Source organism: Notechis scutatus, chromosome 11 (genome assembly GCF_049901735.1).
Source record: "Notechis scutatus isolate UNSWTSFEM ecotype Mainland chromosome 11, rNotScu1.2, whole genome shotgun sequence".
NCBI classification, from domain to species: Eukaryota; Metazoa; Chordata; class Lepidosauria; order Squamata; family Elapidae; genus Notechis; species Notechis scutatus.
In genome coordinates this window covers 11956799-11973994 of record NC_142019.1, presented here as the reverse complement: position 1 = coordinate 11973994, position 17196 = coordinate 11956799, and the positions used below count along the sequence as shown (strand labels likewise).

Sequence of the window (17196 nt, the reverse complement as noted above, 5' to 3'; positions counted from 1 at the left end):
AAGTCATTTGTGTACCAGGCACATTTTCCTCTTGATCAATTGGAAATCCAACCATTAATTTCACAGGACTGCATTCTAATGGATATTTATTTCCTTTACAACGTCTGTATGATTCAAACTTTCTACAGGAATATGTTAGTATTATATGCAAGGAACAGGTTTATTCACAAACCGAGAAGATTTTAAAAAGTCAAGGAAAACTCAGTGAAATTATCAGGTACAACTATATTTTAAGGTAAATTGTGGATCAGTGGATAATTTCCTACTAATATCCTTGGTGCTTAGGAAATCTGATCCTATCTGTGCTTTTAATTCTGGCAGGGAAATGTGATAACATAAACAATTAAGATGGATTAGGAAAATGGCTGAATATACTAGAGAAAAGCAGAAATGTAAGTGACAGATAAGAGCCACTGTACTGAAAAATAAAATGCTTTTAAGACCTGGATGGGGAAATGGTTATTATCCTGCTAGGCCAGGCTGCACAAGCCTAGAGATTATCTCAATTAGGGCAGATCCAGAATTCTGCTTGCCTCCTTTTTTTTATCCACTTAAATACATAATAGTCAAGGGTTTTTGAAGAAAGCAACTCCAAGCCATCATTTGTTCCCAATACTACTGAAATAATAACACATTCGATCATATTTGAGCAACCCTGTGAATTATCACTTATAAAGATAGTTTTGATTTGATGTTGCTATTATTTTTCTTTCATTTGAATGTCTTCCTGTGTTTTATTGTTGATTTTTATCTTTTGTACTGAGTATGTTTGAGATTGTACTTTTTTCCTATGTAAGCTGCCAAGAGTCATTTTCATTGTACTGTTAATAGAAATATACTTATTAACCAAATATAAACATCACAATAAAACCATAATGTGGTTTGTTGGGTTCTGGCTTAGAGTGCTTGATGTTCCCTGCCATTGTCCTGTGAACATAACAAGCAGGGGTGGGATTCTACCAGTTCGCACCTATTCGCTAGAACCAGTTGTTAACATTCTAAGCAGTTCGGAGAACTGGTTGATAGAAGAAATTACTGGCCTAATCCTGTAAGGAAGGCAGGAAGGAAACATTCTGGTGTTGCTTACAGAAACTGCCTCTCCGTTAACCCTTATTACATTCTTGGCAGGACTAGACTTCCTGTCTCAGGAACTTCTCTGGAGTTTTTCCCCCCTCCTTTGCTGGTACTTTGCTTATGTGGAGTGACCATTTAAAGTTACAATGGCACTGAAAAAAGTGACATGACCATTTTTCACACTTACGACTGTTGCAGCATCCCCACAGTCATGAGAGGCCAGATGAGGAGATGTGTGTCTCGATGTGAGTGATATTGAGTTGGCCATGCCCACCAATTAAGCCACACCCACAGAACAGGTTGTTAAAAAAATTGAATCCCACTCCTGCCAACAAGCCATGGTATATTAAATGGCTTAACACAAAGGGATTCCACAGATTGATTTTAAACATCATATTTATATTTATGCACTGAATACTGAAGACACATTCCTTGCGTGTCCAACCACACTTGGCCAATAAAGCTCTTCTCTTCCTCTTCCTCTTCTCTTCTTACTGCTTTATTCTATTCTATCCTATTCTATCCTATCCTATTCTATTCTATTCTATTCTATTCTTATTGCTATTCTATTCTTATTGCTATTGCTATTGCTATTGCTATTTCTATTGTATTGTATTGTATTGTATTATTCTATTCTATTCTATTCTATTCTATTCTATTCTATTCTATTCTATTCTATTCTATTCTATTCTATTCTATTCTATTCTATTCTAATTCTATTCCATTCTATTCCATTCCATTCCATTCCATTCTTATTGCTATTCTACTCTATTCTATTCTTATTGCTATTGCTATTGCTATTTCTATTGTATTGTATTGTATTGTATTGTATTGTATTGTATTGTATTGTGTTGTGTTGTGTTGTATTGTATTGTATTCTATCTATCCCATTCCATTCCATTCTTATTCTTATTGCTATTCTACTCTACTCTACTCTATTCTTATTCTTATTGCTATTCTATTCTACTCTACTCTACTCTACCCCACCCCACCCCACTCTATTCTATTCCATTCCATTCTATTCCATTCCATTCCAATTCTTATTGCTATTCTACTCTGCTCTATTCTTATTGCTATTCTTATTGCTATCCTATTCTATTCTATTTTGCAATAGTAATTTATTTTTTTGTTACTGAATTCCACCAGCTGGAATCCCCTCAGCTGAAAAGACCGACATTCTTCAGGAACAGCAAAAAAAGTAAAAAACTTTAAAAAAAAGTAAAATGAAGATTCTTGATCACATTCCTGAGCTGTTAAATCATCGGCTGAGGTGATTTTACAGGGTAGGCGGGGTCATCCCATTCAGGGCAGGGTTTTCTTTTATTGCATCTAGGTTGGCACAGAGGCAAGTTTATTACTGCCCTTATGAAGCACGACTCTGCTTATCCTGTATACAAACACAGCCCTCCACTTACAACAGTTCATTTAGTGACCGTTTGAAGTCACTATGGCACTGGAGAAAAAGCGCCTCATGATTGTTTTTCCATGCTGAAAAACCGTTGCGGCATCCCCGCGATTACGTGATCAAAATTCGGATGCTTGGCAACCGACTTATATTTATGATGGTGGCAACGTCCCCGGGGGGTGTATGTCATGTGACACCCCCCCCCCTTTGGAGTCCTTCTGACTAGCAAAGTCGACAGGAGAAGCCGGATTCACTTAACAACCATCTTCACTGACTTAAAAAAAACTGCCGGGATTCCCTTTTCACCAACGTGACAAGAAGAAAAGTCCTAAAATGGCGGCAAAACTCAACAAGTGGCGTCGCTTAGCAACAGAAATGTTGGGCTCTGTTGTGGTTGCTAAGATGAGGACCACCTGTATGTTTTTCATTCATTCATTCATTAATTCATTTATTTATATTTGATTTATTTGCCACTCATCTCCAGGTAACTTATGTTAAAAGCATTGTGGTCGTAAGTCGAGGACTACCTTTCTTTTTTCTCTCTCTCTCTCTTTCTTTCCTTCCCTCCCTCCCTTCTTTCTTTCTCCCTCCCTCCCTCCCCCTCCTTCCTTCCTTCCCTTTTCCTTCCTCCCTCCCTTTCTTTCCTCTCTCTTCCTTCTTTCCCTCCCTCCCTCCCTCCCTCCCTCCTTCCTTCCTTCCTTCCTTTCTTTCTCGATTTATTTGCCACCTATGTCCCCTCCAGGCAACGTGCAACTGTTAAAACCAATAAAACTCTCTCTCTCTCTCTCTCTCTGTGTGTGTGTGTGTAAATCAACATTTCTCCTAACAATAAGTTACCATTGAAAGAGGGGCGGGAGGGGGAAGGAACAGAACGCACGGGATGCGGGGGGGGGGGAAGACAATCTCCTTTTAACCCACCCACCACGTCCAGCGTGCTCTTCCTCCCCAGCTGTGGCGGGGAGAGGGGCCACCATTCAACGGGCAGAGCCAGCCGGGGCTTCCAACCGCGGGCTCTTTTCCCGCCGCCACGAGTCGAAGCCAGGCGCGCGGCGGGCAGCTCTTCCTTAGGGCCGCTTGTCTTCATTCCGACCCCCGGCAGGGGACGCCCGTGGACCCCTTTTCCCTCCCCCCACCCCCAAAAGGAGCGTGAGAAGCAAGGAACCCTCCTCCCTCCTCCTCCAATTTTCCTCCCCCTTTCCTCCCTTCTTTCGCGAGCTGCTCCGCGGCCCCTCGACGCAGGCGCGCGGCGCTGGAGAGCAGCCCTTTCGCCCGCTCTCCGGCTGCTTGCCTAGTTCGCTCGCTGGCTCGGCGCGGCTGGAGGAGGAAGCAGCAGCAGCAGCAGCAGCAGCAGCAGCCCGAGAGCTCTGGCGTCCCAGGCGGCCCCGGAGCAGCCGTTTCCCCACCCTGCAGCTTCTCCGCGTGGATGCCCAACCAGGCGCGTCTCTTCTCCCGCCTTTGCCCTCCTTCCCGCGGAGGGCCAGACAGACGCCGAGCCTCCCCGGCTGGGTGAGTGGACGGAGTCCGTCCGGGGCTCCGGAGAAGACTTTGGGTTCGGGGAGGTGGGGAGTGGGGGTTGGCTTCTCCCCGGGTTGGCTTCCCCGAGCCGGTTTTGCGGGCGTCGGGCTAGGAAACTTTTCCCCGCTTGCTTTGGGGAAACTTTTAGGCGGAGTTGGAAACTTTTGTGCGGCGCGTCGGTGCGATGAGCGAGCTGCTCCGTCCGGCAAAGGCTGGGGAGGGGAGGGGGTCCGCTGGCCGAAGGGGAGAGGGAGAGCGGGTCTGACTTCTGCATGGCCTGCGAGGGAAGGGGGAGTCCGGTGGAAGGAGGGGTGGGTGTGGGGAGAGACAGAGAGGAGAGAGACAGAGAGAGAGGAGAGAGAGAGAAAGAGAAAGAGGAGAGAGAAAGACTGGACTGTTAAATGGCTGCTTTCAATTGGGACTCTTTGCTTTGAACGTGGGACGTTTGCATGGGGGGTGTCCCCAGGCTGGGGGATTATTGGGGGCTAAAGAGGAAAGGAGGAAGGAGAAGGGGACCCTCCCTTCTAAATGTCAGAGAGAAGTTTCCCTATGGGGAGAAGGCTTTGGTGGTGGGCGCTCGTCGTCCGCGCCCCCTCGAAAGTCTCTCTGAGTTCTGATCTAGTCTTCCCTGTCTCCCCCCTTTTCTTTTTTGAACGTGGCTGTGTTTGCAAAGAGGAAATCGGGGGCTTCTTTCTTTCAGAAGAAAGGGCTCCAGGGCTTCCTCTCCCCCTAAATCCCCCCTTTCTTTCACAAAGCGAGAAAAGGCTGCTGACTCTCGCACTCCCAGCCTTCCCTTCCCCTCTGAACTGCTTCGGCTGGAACCCTCGCGTTGGGAGTTTTGCAAACTTTCCGAAAAACTTTCTTTGTGGAGGTTGTGCTTCGGGATTAAATCGGCGTCCCTCTGAAGGGCACCTAAGACTCAAGCGTCTCAAAGGCACGTGTGTGTGTGTGTGTGACTTTGTATTGTGCTGTGCAACCCCGAGTAACGTTCTTGACCTGACTTCTCTGCCAAATAGTTTGCCATGTGCAACACTACAAAGGGAGGTGGGACGCTGCTTTATGGACTCCCACTGTATGCTGAGCCACACATGTGGCAAAGCTGTGGAATTTGTGCAGGCACAAAATTGCCTGGGAGATTAAATATTTGCTGAGGGGTGGGGGGAAAGGGGACTTGGTTGTGTGAAACTTTCCCGCCACCTGTCCTGTCCGCCACCTGTCCTGTCCAGCATTTCTCTCCTTTTCAAGGGTGGTGTCCTGTAGAAGAATTATTCCCCTCCCCACCCTCTTACTTTTTCCTCTCCTGTTTATATTTTTCTGTCTATAGTGTGCAGTCTCCCTGCTTTGCAACGTCTGCCCCCCCCCGCCCCCTCCATGTTAACAGGCAGCCTTGTACATTCCGCTCTTCCAAAGTAGGCTTTTAAATTGTGGGCGGATTCAGGAAACTTTGTTCTAAACTTAAAAGGATCACTTTGGAGTGTGTAGGGGGTGATACAGATACGTTGAAGCTTTCTAATCTCTTGCCTTGCCCTTAAAACAAGAGGCCTTTAAAATGACCTCACTTGAATCTCTTTTGCTCTTTTTAATTCTCGCTTTCCCTTCCTCCTTCCTGTTTCTCTTTCTGAGATGGCTCTTTTAATTGCTCCGTGGCACTTTTAATTGCTTGTTACTTTCTCCTACTCTAGAGTTGTAATTGCCCGAAGTAATTCCCAAAGTCTCCTGAGGGGTGTTGGGTGAAGTTGGTTTCCAACTGGTTGAGTGGATTGCTTGTCTTTTCTTGTTGTGTTGTTGCAAAGGTCTCCAAACTTGGCAACTTTAAGACTTGTGGACTTCAACTCCCAGAATTCATAGCTGGCTGAGGAATTCTGGGAGTTGAAGTCCACAAATCTTAAAGTTGCCAAGTTTGAGGACCCCTGTCAGTTGATGGTTCAGAAAATATTGGAAAGGCTTCTGGGTGATTTGCAATCGAGCAGCAACGAAGAAGGCTTTTTGATGTCCTAACAATGGAAAGGAAATTGTAAATTTGATAATGGCTGCTTGATTAGTGATGGTTAAATATTGGGGACGAAATTGGGATAGTCAAAGAAATGAGTGGCATAATGAAATTTGGAGTATGGCAACAAATGATAAATTAACAAAAGAAATGAAATTTTAAAAAGGGATGATTAAAGCAAAACAATTTTAATGTAATATGGGGGATTTTATAAAAACAGTGTTGGTGGAAGGCAAAGGGAATAAATCTACTCAAGAATATATGTCATTTTGAATAGAATAGAATAGAATTATTTTTATTGGCCAAGTGTGATTGTACACACAAGGAATTTGTCTTGGTGCAAATGCTCTCTGTATACATAAAAAAAAGATATATTCGTCAAGAGTCAAGAATCATAAGGTGCAACACTTAATTCCTAGGGTACAATAAGCAATCAAATCATACTAGGAAACAGTCCATATATTGGAAGGGATAAGGGCACAATTGGAATATATAGTAAATCTTTTAATTGTTATAGAAGAAGAATTATAAGAAAAAAAATGGGGGTTGGTTGCACTGTAATATTTGCATTTTCCCCCTTTGTTTTTGTATTTAGATGTATATGTACTATGTATTATTTGTATTTAAAATAAAAAAATATTTTAAAAAAATGGAAAGGAAGGTTCCTTCTCTTTTTTCATTGGACAGTTGAGAATACAAACGTATGACCTGAAAATCAGGAGGATAATTTTTGCAAGGGGACAGTATTCGGTCTGAGCACATGTCCTGAGGCAGCTTTGTTGCTTAATGTTAAGGCTGAGTTCACATTTTGTGCTGCATCCAAGTTTTCCGCCTGGCAGCTTATATGATTTCTTCAGATGATTGAAGCCTAACCCTGGTTTCGCATGGGGGATCAGACCAGCTGCTATTTTCTATTCGGCTCCAATGGGTGGCCTTTGGGGGCCTCATATTAAAAGTCTTAATAACTTTTACATCTGAAAAGAAGGACTAGGGGTGACATGATAGCAGTGTTCCAATATCTGAGGGGCTGTTATCCAAAGAACTTGAAGGTAAAACAAGAAGCAACGATGGAAACCAATAAATGAGAGAACCAACCTAGAACTGAGGAGGAATTTCCTGACAAAGTGAGATCAATTTACCAGTGAAACTTCAACCTTCAGAAGTTGTGGGTGCGCCAACACTGGAGGTTTTTAAAGAAGAGATTGGACAGCCATTGGCCTGAAATGGTATAGATTTCCTGCTTGAGCAAGGGGTTGGACTAGAAGACCTCCAAAGTCCCAACTATACTATACTACTATACTATACTATACTATACTATACTATACTATACTATACTATACTATACTATGCTCTACTCTACTCCATTCCATTCCATTCTTATTGCTATTCTACTCTACCCTACTCTATTCTTACTGCTATTCTATTCTTATTGCTATTCTATTCTTATTGCTATTCTATTCTTATTGCTTTGCTTTGCTATTCTATTCTATTCTATTCTAACAGGCAAATTCATGGGGAAGCCAGATTCACTTAACAATTTTGTTATTAATTTAACAAATGGAGATTCACTTAACAATTGTGACAACAAAGGTTGTAAAATGGGGCAAAACTCACTTAAGCAAATATCTCACTTAACAACAGAAATGTTGGTCTCAATTGTGGTCGTAAGTTGAGGACTACTTGTATTTCACAATTAATCCAACAGTAGAGGTTTTTAAGGAGAGACTGGACAGCCACTTGTCTGGAATGGTATAGGGCTTCCTGCTTGAGCAGGGGGGGTTGGACTAGACGACCTCCAAGGTCCCTTCCAACTTTTTTATTCTGTTATTCACCTCCCAAACCCCTTCCAACTCTGTTATTCTGTTAAAAGTGTGCAAACTGCAGAAAGCATGGGCAATACTGTACAGATTCAGCTTAAAAGTGGTGCTTTGAAGGGTGGGAGGAGAAAGATTGCTTGTAAATATATACTACACAGGATTGGGAGGAGGGGATTTTTAAGACGAACCACGACCGGAAGAATGTGGGCATAGGAGTGTGAGACTCTCAATAAGCTAGCAGTGCAAAGGTAGGAATGCTTTGTTGCAGTCTCATGGAAGTTGTGTTTTTAAAATCAGTTTGCGGTGGTGGTTGTTTTTTCCAAGAATGATAATTCAGAGTTTCTTGGGGGGGGGGGGAGGCTGTGCATTTTTGGATGCTGTTTTAGCTTTTATTGTCAATTGTTACTCTCTTGGTGGTTTTCTTTGTCCTCCTGAAATGATTTGTCATGTTTTTTGTCAGTTTACCACTCATGAACTCTTTTGTTTCATTTTGTTGATGGGGTGGTTGGTTGGATTCAGTAAACAAAGACACTTATTGAGGCTCCTGTGGATTTCCTTTCTTCTTACATTTAAATACCGGCTGCGAACTGAAGATAACACACATGGGGGGAGAGAGTGGTTCCTATTTTATTTTACTTCTCCAACAACCCTTTGAGATGGGTTAGATTGAGAACTTCCTGGTTGGGTGAGGACTAGAACCAGGGTATTCCCCCAGTCCCTTTTTCCAGTGCTGTTGTAACTTTGAACAACAGGGTTGTACGTCAAAGACTACCCAGTGTCTTGCACATGAGTTCCTTCTTGTCTGCAGCAAAGCAACTTATCTAGTGTGCCAGGCCCATGGAGCTTTTGCTGTCAGCTAGTTCCTAAAAGCAGCATTGAGCTTCTGGATTACTGCGGGGGTGGGTGTGGGTGTGGGTGGGGCTTTGTGAAATCTGACACACAGCAAGCCTTTCCCAGTCTTTGCATCCACCAGATGTGTGGACTTCAATTCCCAGAATTCTGTGGGAAGGAGTCGAAAGCCCGCAGGTTAACCCCTAAGCTTGGGAAAAGCATAGAAGGAATTGCATTAGTTTCCCCTTAATAGCTAGGAAGGAAAAGTCATTGGCATGAGAATTTGGATGCCACACGGGGATTGGCACCTAAACAAGCTTGTGCAGGCTAAAGTCAGAAACTATGCGCCAAGCAATCAAAGGCAGTTTTATCTCCCACAAAGACTAAATTAATACATTACGCTAGTTTGTTGGGCAACCATATGTTAGCATACCTGTATTTGGTCATGTGACTTATTAACAAACACGGTTAAAGTAAATCACCGCATCTTTGGGTCATAAATTCACAGGATTCTTTTTTCCCCAATCATGTATACATTCGAACTAGACTTCTGATATTTTTCTGTGTTATGTATGTGTGTGCGTATGTATAATGGTTATGAATGCAATGAAATTTCATTTTAATGTATGCTGTTTAGTATACATTTAAAGTGATAATAACGTATTCTGTTCTATCCTGTTCCATTCCGTTCCATTCCATTGACTTTGTAAACCACTGTAAACCACTGTGAACCAGTATATAAATCTAAGTGCTATTGCTATTATCTTTGCTGAATGGGGTCTGAAAGCAGAGACCAAGAATGCGAGGGATAGCTATAGTGGTATCTTGCTTAGACATTCAAGATGTTTCCTCATCTGAGATGACAGCAGGCAAGGTGACCTCTTCCATCATCTGAATGCTGATGAAATGGCATAGATAGTCCTTGACTTATGACTATTTGTTTGATGGCCAAAGTGAAAAAGTGATAAATGACTGGTTTTCACATCTCAATTGCCACAGTCAGGCACAATTCAAGCGCTTTGATAATCAGCATGTATTTATGGTGGTTGCAGCATCCCAAAGCCACATGATCACATTTTGCAACCTTCCCAACCAGCCTAACAACTTCATAAATGTTGTTGAGTTGCTATTTCTCTCCTTCTAATTTAACTCTTCCTTCTAGCATCTGCTGCCTGGGGTAGTTGAGTTCACTTATCTAATAGTCCAATAGCCAAGCTCACCAGTTCAACAAATACCTACATTATTGCAATAATAAAAAGTGTACATCCATTTACAAGGACCCAACAATAATAAAACCAGCCTGTGTAGCTTGTCCGCCATTTGGATTTGCCCTGTAAGATTTTCCAAGATGGTATCTCTGCATGCCAACTCTTGGCGTTGCCTCTCTATTCTGAATTCCTTGCACTGTATCGAATAACTTGAGACATGCCAAGATGTCAGCTGGCAAAGTTGGTCCCAGAAATTATGCCTATGAAAACATAAAAACTCAAGATGTAACTCTAGATGTTATATGATAGCAGAGGAAATAATTTTAAGTTTCTATGTTAAATATGAACCTGCATTTGGGGTTGGGCTGTATAAAACTGGGAGTGTATTGAAAGCAGTAGAGTAGAGTAGAGTAGAGTACAGTAGATTAGAGTAGAAGAAAAGAAGAAGAGAAGAGTTGAAAGAAATGTTGGAGGTCTTCTAGTCCAATCCCCTGCTCAAAAATGAGACTCTATGTCTATACCAGTCCAGATAAGTCTCTTCTGAAAAGTCTCCAGTGTTGGAGCACTTTATATATTTAGCAGCCCAACACATTAGAAGAACATTAGGTTGGAGAAGAAAATAGTCCAGTTGTGTTTAAATGTTTAGATCACAGATATCTGATCACACTAAGAAAAGTATATGTCTTGTGTATTTCTGCAGTGAAATTGCAGTGAAGAGATGTTGCATAATTTTGGTGCAAAGAAAAGGGGGGGGGGGGGGGGGGGGGGGAGAAAAAAGGGGGGGGGGGGGGGGGGGGGGGGGGGGAAATATATAAAAAAAAAAACCGGGGTTTTTTTTTTTTTTGACCTTTGGTTTTTTTGGGATTTGTTTGTTTTTTTTTTGTTTTGTTTATAAGTTTGGGATTTTTTGGGGTAGAAAATACAGCATTTAGTTACTTCTTTGATAGACTGGGATAGATTACAATAAAGGTTTTCTTAATATTGTGCTGCTTTTCTAGTTTAGAAGGCTCATTACCGTAATGTTCCTTTTGTATGAGTGGACCCACGGATTCTCCCGAAACAACAGTTTATTGAATCATGGTCTGTTGAATAAACTATGGTTGGCTGAGTTTGCTGATTTCTGTAGTTCATAAATCCTAATGGCTGAGTTTGCCACAATTTAAATACATTAGATCAAAACAGAGCAATTGTCTGATGTGTGAACCAGCCATTGAGCGTTGATTCAGGAAATCTGATGTGTGGATCTCTCTCTCAGTGCAAAACTGAGAAGGGGGAGGCAGACCAATAGCTTCCAGATATTTTAACTATAATCCCCTTAAGCTCAGCTAACATGGTCTATGATTGGGGCTTATATCTAACATTAGGTTGCTTTCTACAGAATGTGGACAGAAAGAAATTCCAAGTTTCCAAAACCTGGATGTGCACAATTGCATGGCTGTTTTAAACCTCTTGTCCCTCCCCTGTTTTGTTTTGTTTTTTGTAATTTCTTACACTTTAGAAACCAAATGTTGTGTAACTGGAAAAACTCCCAACCGAGCTTGGGATCCCAGCTTTTGCACAAGTGACACAGGGCCAAGCCTGGAACTGGGTTTGCATCCAGAACGTTTAATAATGCTTAATGGGCTAGGCTGGGTGTGGAAAGAGAGCCGGTTGAGCAATTTGCATGACTCTCTTGCCAACACAGCCTTTTTCCATTCATATTAGGCCATGCTAAAGGAGGTAGAAGACTGGCCCTTAGGAAGAACAGAATTGGTATTTCCCCAGGTTTTATTTTTTAATTATTGTTATTTCTTTGATATTGTGTTTTTATTCCCTGTAAGCCGCCTTGAATCACGGTGAACGAGAAGACAGCAATATAATTTTTCCTAAATAAATAAATGTGTTTCCATGTCAAAACGGGCATGAAAAAGTTCATCAGATGGATTACCGAGCAGGATAATTTAATTATTAATAATTATTTATTCATTAGACTTTTTTGCTGCCCTTCTCACCCAGAGGAGATATTTATTGGAGTGTTTCAATGCTCCTTCTTGTCTTATTAGTTGTGTAACAGTAAACATTCAACATGTGACGATGTGATGTCATGAGAAGCGCTTGGTGATGATATTACGTAAGGAGCAGATGTTTGGGGGTGTAGCAATTTTCCTTATTGCATTTAAATCCTATTAAAATACCTTAAATACCCTAAGAACAACGACTTGGCTTTTAGAGAGCTAATGATTCACTGTTGGCAAGATGGGCACAGTTGGATGTTGAAGGCATCTGTTGTCAGCGTTCCAACGAAACTCCCTATACTCATTCAGCACTCAGAAACAAAGTTCATCCAAGTAAGAATTTATTAGAGAAGTCATATTGGCACACATGGGAAAACCCGAATCTGAGAGTTCCGGGTTTTCCCTTCCCAAAAGAAATTCAAAGCTCCATCCCCTGCACCCATTAGTCCATCATGTGGCCCAATCACCCATCATCCCAACTAGAGCCATTCCTCCAGACACACCTTTCCAGGTGCAGGGTAACTTGTCCTTGATTTCTAAGAAAGAATGTTGTTGAGTCTAATCTTCTACTCACTAAGAGATCCCCCCTCCCAAATTCCCAGGCACTAAATGTGGCAGCCTCGAAGCTTCCAAGTAAAATATGGCTTCCAAGGCTGACATCTGTATTTTTTGTTTTTGATGAGTAATCAAGTGTGGCTTCTGGGTGAAATGTGTGTACTGGGAGGCACAGGGTGGATTCCATTCCTGATCTTGTGAATGGGAGGGAGTTTGCGATTTAGAATGGAGCAGAGGCCAACAGACTGAGGCACTGCCCAGCAACCTTTCCCATAGGGATGGATTGGGGAGTCTGCCCCCATACCCAATGCTTCTTTATAGTTTTTTATAGTATATTTTTTTGTTTTATCATAAAAGGTAAAATATGAAACAAAAACAAACAAAACAAAACCATACTTCCAACACTAACAACAACAAAAAGGAGAAAAAAAATGATGTACAAAAAAGAGAAAACGATGATCTACATGCCAAATAAATTTAACATTGAACATATAGAATTCACACTGCTGGACGTTGAAAAAAAACAAAACAACAACAATAAATTATTCTCCCCTTTTACAAACACAGAGAGATATAAAATAGAAAAATAGAAAACAGAAAATAGAAAAAAGAAGAAAGAGCAGTCAACAGGTTCAGCTAAATATTACACCAATGCTTCTTTATAGCTTTTAAAATCTCTTTTGTTTTTTAATCTTTCAAAGTTTCCATTTTTCAAAACCCCCAATCTTCATTTTATTGGCTTTTTTTTCCGGACCCCCAATGTTCCTATGCTGTTCAGTTTCCAGAAAATCATCTGGGAGTGGATAGACTGGAATTCTAAGAAGCTTAAGCTTTTCAGTGTTCCATTAGGCTGGAAAAGAAAAAAGAAAAAGATAGGAATAATGTTGCTGATATTTGGAAAAATATTTTGTTGTTGGAAAACCTTTTGTATAAGCTGCGCATGGGACATTGCTCTGCTGGGGCTGCTGAATTTTATTGTCTGCTGGTGAAGCCTACACAGTAGTTCACGGAGGCATCAACAGAAGACGGTTGACGGTCAGATAAATTCAAGATGGAAACTGCGATCACAGATTTGAAACCCTCTTCGCTAGAAAGTTTTGTTTGGACCCATTTCTACTAACGCTATGCAACCTTTGTGAAGGATTTACGTAGAAGAAGGGCTTCGGATTTCACTTTCATGAAAGTGGACCTCTTTTTTTTGAGGCATCCTTTCAATTTAGGGTACCCTTTGAAGCTGCGTGCTGCTCAGTGGTGGTATGCTACTGGTATACCACCGAACCGGTAGTTCTGAGGATCATATGTGAGCGAACCGGTTTGCTCTGATGATCGGCTGCTGAGCCCTCCTACCCACCCCAGCTCTAGACTAACTGTTATTTCCTGCTTTTCAACCTCAGCTGATTTCGTGCAACACAACTGATTGCCACACACCAGCTGTTTTACACAAAGGGCTTGCAGCAGAAGGTGAGTGGCAAGCGTTGTGCATGCGCAAAGCACATGCTCACACCGAACCGGTAGGAAAAAGTTTTGAAACCCACCACTGGTGCTGCTGGGAAACAAAAATTTGTCAGTTATTCACCGTGTGTTAGTTTTCTCTATTGCATCAGAGTCTGCTGGCGAGATGGTTACCACTCCATTCTGCTGGAAATCGGGCAGGCTGTGTCCTCAGAAACCTCCGTTGTTTGCTTGCCCTTGTGGAAATGAAAAAGAATGGTGATGCACCTGTCATTGATCTTAATCAGTGTTGATACAGAGCTGTGTGTTGAAACAGTTAAATCTGCCTCATCTTTACACATTATCCTGATTGCAAGAGATAACCAAGGGATGATGTGCAGGTGGCACCTTCTGTCAGTCTCCAGCTATGATCCACTGATCCACATTATTGGCTGAAGTGGGGAAAACATGGTTAAAGGGAATAAACCATAGTTAGCTTAATTGTAAGTGATATATCAGGTGTGCACAACCTTTTTTAAAAATAGATATCACCCATTTTTCTAGTCCCGCTTAGCTCTTCATGCTCTACTCAGTGGTAGGATTCAAATTTTTTTACTACCGGTTCTGTGGGCATAGCTTGGTAGTCATGGCGTGGCTTGGTGGGCATGGCAGGGGAAGGAGACTGTAAAATCTCCATTCCCTCCCTAACCCACTAACCTGCTTTCCAGCTCTGTTCTGTGGAGGGCAACAAAAGAAGACCCAGCCGATCTGCTGGGACTCCGGAGGCAGAGAATAGATGGGGTTGGCGGGGCCAGTCAGAGGTGGTATTTGCTGGTTCTCTGAACTACTCAAAATTTCCGCTACCGTTTCTTCAGAACCTGCTGAAGACCACCTCTGGCTCTACTGCCCTCCGAATGAATAAGGTTCTTTTCTTGGTTAGAACCCCTTTGTGGCTGTCTTTATCCCAGTCCCTGTATCCGTTAGTTACTGTTTTCTGTGATGTTTTTATCTTGTTTCTAATCTTCATTAGCTGCCCAGAGTCATATGTTTGAGAAGGGCGGCCAGAAAAAACATTGAATGAGTGACTCAAGCAAGCTGATAACCTCAGCTTGGGACACAGTACGGGACTGAATTGCATTCCACCCTTTCCATCATCGTAACTATCCCTTGGAGCAATCTTATCTTCCAGACCCAGCCAACTATAAATGAGTAGAATTCTTCATGCAAGTGAAGAAAATTCTGGACAGGTGAGTGAGTGTTTGCACCAAAGAGAAGCAGGTAATGTCATCTCTACATATAGTGGAAGTTAAAGAATTACCTGTTCGAAGAAGGAAAAGGTTCACAACCCTTGTGAAGAGGGCAACCCTTTTGTTTCAACTGAGCAGGCAAGCAAAAAAACATTGGCAGCCTCAACAACTAGGATCTCTGGGTGGCTTATTTGTAAAGCTGCCTTAGAGATTCAGCCTTAGCTTTTGTGAGTCCATTAGCTTTATTAAATAATACTTAGCTGTGTTCCTTCCATGAAATTAACCTTTATCTTGCTTTAGAAGCCAGAGATCTTACCTTTATGTTCTTTAGTTAATGATAAGAAAATACTGACGGAGTGCCAGCAGAAAGAATTCCTCAGCATGGCACATCAGTAGCAAATGCATGGAGTTTGAAATCTGAATTATAGAATTCACATCCATTGATTTCATACCTTAGCATGACTTTTTACATCTATCTATCCATGTCTCTTTACACACACACACACACACACACACACACACACACACACACACACACCATACATCTCCAGTTTTTAGTAAAAGTGTGTAATCCAATCTATTTATTTATAGGAGAATAAACAGCCCAGGCTTGTTTTTAGCAAATGTAAACTGTAACTTGATAAGTTATGGAAATGAAGGTTTTAAATGCAGTTGTTGATTCCTTCCCTGCTTTTAGTGGTCCTTCAGAATGATGGAAAGCATGGAGATTTATTTTCAGTTGCTTGAAACCAGTTTTAACAACTGTCTTGTATTATCTAAGTTTATGCGATGCGCCATGTTGGATACCGAAACATGCCTGGCCAAAATCCAGGTTAATCTTAAGTCGAGGTTGCAAAGGCTCCCTTTAAATACTCTGTATAATAACTATGATTCTGGGTTCCCTACATACATTCATACAAATCACTGAAATCTTCTTTTTATACAGTAAGAATACTAATTACAACAGTAAAAACTAATATAAACTGAAAAAATTACAAGAATAACAAGAAAAAGAAGGTGCACAAAAGAAAGAGAAAAGGAAAATAGAGAAAGAAAAGAAAAAAAAATGAAAATATAAGAAAGGAAAAGATATATATGTCTTTATGTGACTTCTCATTTTCATCACTTGTATATTAATAATAATAATAATAATAATAATAATAATAATAATAATAATAATAATAATAATAATAATAATAATGTCTTTATTGATTAGCCCTTGGGCCATATCAAAGTACAAAGTTCAGCAACAATTTGTTACTAAAATTTAATAAAAGCAATTAAAAATGAAATTTGATAAAATACTATTTAAAATGGAACTTGATAAAATACAATTTAAAATGGAATCTAGACAAAATACGATTTAAGTTGAAATAGTAATAAAATACAATCTAAAATAAAATTGCAATGTACAATAATTTAAGATATAGATAAAATATAATAACATTATATTCGGAGTCGCCCTTGTAATCTACCCCAATCAATCCCACATATGCAGATCTCAACCGAATCATTTTGTTTAAATATTGTGCTACTTTAAATGTTATTTTCAAGTTCTGGCCGGACATAAGGTAAGTTATTTTGATATGGGTATCTCAATGGGTCATTCGTCTGATATATAGACCAAGATACCTGTCTCTCATCCTCTTATACAGGCAACAGTTAAATAGGATGTGAGCCAGGTCCTCTACCTCTGCCGCTCCGCAAATGCAGAGACGCTCATTGTACGGTATTGCATGAAATCTCCCGTATCTAACCATTGTGTCAAGCTGTTCAAATCTCGCTCTCGTGAATATCTCCCTAAGATGTTTTGGGAGTTGTGACTTCAAGTAGCTATCTACTTGAAAAGTACATTTGTATTTACTCAACCATTTCAACTTACCTACCTTACTAAGGATAGCTATATCAGTTTGTGCATCTATATCCTTAATTCTTTGGGCAACTCTTTTTTAGATTGTTCTCCTGTTACACAAGAGATAGGAAGACCACAGCTTCTTACAAAATTTGTTAATTTAACGATCCAGGAGATTTGTGATTGTAATTTTATTTGCTCTAGTAGGCATAATTTGGGTAGTCTGTCAGTCTCCATTTCATTAACTTTGCACCAGTAGTTATAAGCTCTAATTTTA

The 17196-nt window shown here is 41.0% G+C and overlaps 1 protein-coding gene across 11 annotated transcripts in view; it reads left to right on the top strand.

Annotated features, from left to right (window-relative positions):
* Nucleotides 1-3714: 3714 nt before the first annotated feature.
* Nucleotides 3715-17196, top strand: part of AKAP13 (A-kinase anchoring protein 13) — a 299586-nt gene continuing 286104 nt past the window's right edge. For all 11 annotated transcript variants that reach the window (XM_026673060.2, XM_087972785.1, XM_087972786.1 and 8 more), the window contains exon 1: nt 3715-3985. The gene's annotated coding sequence lies outside the window, so the exon portion shown is untranslated. The remainder of the gene's footprint in view (nt 3986-17196) is intronic.